The sequence below is a fragment of the Rhynchophorus ferrugineus genome, unplaced genomic scaffold (genome assembly GCF_030347505.1).
Source record: "Rhynchophorus ferrugineus isolate W39M unplaced genomic scaffold, kcgeb_rfMv2 rfM8, whole genome shotgun sequence".
Lineage (NCBI taxonomy): Eukaryota > Metazoa > Arthropoda > Insecta > Coleoptera > Curculionidae > Rhynchophorus > Rhynchophorus ferrugineus.
Genome location: NW_027472587.1, coordinates 18,968,743 through 18,972,754, shown reverse-complemented (window position 1 = coordinate 18,972,754; position 4,012 = coordinate 18,968,743).

Sequence of the window (4,012 nt, the reverse complement as noted above, 5' to 3'; positions counted from 1 at the left end):
CTATATGTGTATTATTTTAGATAGTCCAATTAGTAATAAATGGAGTATTTGTTAGTTTGTTTGTTTTCTTTAATTGCGGTGAGCAATTTTCCCGGTCTGACAGAACCGGATTTGCGAGACGGAATAACGTTATAATTAATGAAGTGCCAGACTACTTTTTCTGTTTTAATTAACATCACTAATGATAAAATCTTTTTTAGAATATTAATGGGTTGTATTAAACGAGACCTTTGAATGAATTTTCCTTTTGGCTATACGTTTTTTTAAAGGTCCTATTTTTATCTTTCAAACCTTATACTTGGTCAAGCATATTTCAACATGTACGGCTTGAAGGTATCATTTATAAAGATTCATTATGTTCAAATATGATTTTAACAGCTTTGGGTGTAATGTTACTCACGTCCCAGCATTCCATGGTGAAAAAATGAATATAAAAACGGCATATATTGTCGTTTTTAAATATCTGCCATATAAACAGACTTTTCTACTAAACTTTTTGGTAAAAAACGATAAGTTGATGATTCGGGGCAGTGCTTGAAGATGATGGATAAAACAAGGATCCATCATTTCACTCCGAAGTCCCGTCGACAGTCATCCGAGTGTACTGCACACGATTAAACCGTTCCAACGCGTGGGAAAACGTAACAGTCGGCTGGCAAGGTTATGGCGTCTGTATTTTGGGATGCGCGTGGAATAATTTTCATTGACTACCTTGAAAAAGGAAGGACCATCAACAGCGACTATCACATAGCGTTATTGGACCGCCTAAAGGACGAAATCGTCGAATAACGGCTGCATTTGAAGAACAAGAAGGTGCTGCTTCACCAAGACAATGCACCGTGTCACAAATCAGTGAAAACGATGGCAAAAATTCATGAATTGGGTTTTGAATTGCTTCCTCATCCACCGTATTCTCCAGATCTGGCCCCCAGCGACTCCTGTTTTTTTCTGATTTCCTGTTCTCAGATCTCCACAGAATGCTCGCTGGGAAGAAATGTTCGTCTAACGAAGAGATGACCGCCGAAACTGAGGTCTATTTTGAACCAAAGGACAAATCGTCCTACAGAAGTGGTATCGAAACGTTGGAGGGTCGCCTTGAAGGAAATTATGTTGAATAAAAAAAAACTAATTTTGCCAAAAAAACTGTTTTACTATCGTCAGCCGGGGACTTTTCAATTGAGCTGTTAAATAATCACGTTCTTCTCCAAGTACATTTACTGTTACTCAGGTTAAAGCATGCTGACAGTAAAAAAGGGGGATAATTTGTCAACCAAAAGTCTTCAACTTTATGAAGTCATAACTCTCCAAATGATGTTCTGCCCAAACCAAATTTCTCCAATATCCAAACCAACATTTAAGAATTAACATATTAATAACAACAATTTAATATTTAAGATGATCCCAATATTTATTATTATTACTTAATTTAAAAAATATTATTCATAATAAGAAACAATATGGCTAAAAATATGCGGTAATTATTTTTTACTAATCTAGAATCTAAAACCATACGCAAATTAATAATTAATGAAATGAGTTCATAGGTACAGGTCAAGGTAGGAATTGTAGCCATGGAAACTGAATTAGACCTTATGTAGGTAAAATATACATAAAAATTGCCCGAGTGTTTGGCAATATAGGTGAAAGAAAAATAGACCGTAATGTATCTACGAAACTTTATTACATGTTTATTTTACAAATATTACAGTGGATAAACAAAACGATATGAATACCTTGCAATATAGTATATCTTGTTTCATATTGGTAATACTGCTATAGTGTAAAAGAATTATGGTTTACATTGTTTCCTACTAACGGTAGCGTTTAATAGGTCAATTAAAAAGTCCACGGCCTACCATAGTAAAACACATTCTTTGGCAAAATTAGTTCTTCTTATTCAACATAATACCCTTCAAGGGTGATAAACTGATTATAGCGACTATCCAACTTTTCGATACCATTTTTGTAGTACGATTTGTCCTTTGCTTCAAAATAGGCGTCAGTTTCGGCGATCACCTCTTCATTCGACGAAAATTTCTTCCCAGCGAGCATTCTTTTAAGATGTGAGAACAGGAAATGGTCGCTGGGGGCCAGATCTGGAGAATACGGTGGGTGAGGAAGCAATTCGAAGCATAAGTCATAGATTTTTGCCACCATTTTCACTGACTTGTGACACGGTGCATTGTCTTGGTTAAGCAGCACTTTCTTTTTCTTCAAAGGGTCAATAACGCTATGTAACAGTCGCTGTTGGTGGTCCTTCCTTTTTCAATGGAAATTATTCTATGCGCATCTCAAAATACAGACGCCATAACTGCCATTGCCGTTCATTCGAGCGGGTTCATCGCGTGCAGTCCACTCGAATGACTGTCGATTAGACTTTAAAGTAAAATGATGGAGCCATGTTTCATCCATTGTCACATATCGACGCAAAAACTTGGGTTTATTACGCTTGATCATCTTCAAACACTGCTCCGAATCATCAACTCGTCGTTGTTTTTGGTCAAAAGTGAGCTCGCGCGGCCCTCACTTTGGACAGAGCTTTCTCATACCCAAATATTCGTGAATGATATGATGTACAAGTTCGGTTGATATTTTTAGAGTGCTATTTCAGTGTGTTAGCTATTGTGTGTTTCTGCTATTTCATTCAATTTCAATTTACGGTCATTCAGAATCATTTTGCGGATTTCTTTTATGTTTCCGTCGGTAACAGCCTCTTTTGGGCGTTCACTGCGTTCACTGTCTTCGGTGCTTATTTCACCACGTCTAAACCTAGCATACCAATCCTTGATGGTTGATTTTCCTGGGACAGTGTCCGGAAACTCGGCATCAAGCCAAGTTTTTGCTTCAAATGTAATTTTTCCCTTCAAAAAGCAACATTTTATCATCACGCGAAATTCCTTTTTATCCATTTTCTTCACATTAACAAATGTTGCTTCCTCAAAATGCTATAACTAAAGACCCGACAGCTGTCATATTTATACACGCATCTTTTGAGGGTTAGAGCTAACTAAAAACATATGGACTTAATTCTGATAGAGACATTTATGTATCAGGCAGGGGCTTCTCAATTGACCTGTTTATGTTATTCGGATTTTGTTCACTATACTACCATATTTTCGATATATTTTGTGTTAGGCAACGATATCACTGAAACTATTGAATGAAAACTCTCTATATAAGTTTATCCATATTCCCAGACTCGCATAAAGAATTGTTTATACATGAGAAATAAAAATGTATACGATATCATGAATCAGAAGTGCCACAGACCGTATAATCAGTCGGTTTGGAGCGTTTTATTCTTGTGTTCTCTGCTACCGGGGGCTTATATCGATCAACTTAAAACTGTTCTCTCGCCGTTTTAAGTTTTACCGGGCAAGTTTTAGGATTTCTGCAACACAAACTTTTAAATATTAATATTAATGGTCGTTTTTACGGCCCTTCCGCTGTAAACACGCCGTCGTAAAAATTTTACTGGTGCATTGAGCAGTGCGAGATGACTTGCCAGCCTTCAATTGGAACCCGGAGGCTGTTAAAATCCCTATTTCTTTCAATTTAACTATTTCATTAAGCGGCCGCGTTTCATATGAGGCGAAAAGGATTTTTCGTTACGCGGTACCGTCCTTAAAGTTATTACCCATTAATTTAATTACGGAACGTAATTTTAATCGCCAAGCCGTACCGCATAGTAAAGCAGTACCTATTTGGTTCTTTTTGCGGCTATCGGGTTATTCTTTTTTGATCAAAAATCCTGAATTTCATTTCCAAAGAACCACAACAGTTGCTTTGATACCTTAAATATACATGCGACTTGTATAATATTAACACTGCAGCGACCTTGAGGCATGTCGAATTTTACATCGTGGAATAACAGTCTACAAAATACCCAGAAATATAATCCCAGATGTTGAACACGGGCGGGGTGCCAGCAGCGTCAACTAGAACCCGACAATGAATAGCTGGCAACCCCAAGACGTTTATCTGGGATGTTATTGAAGGGTATTTCGATTCA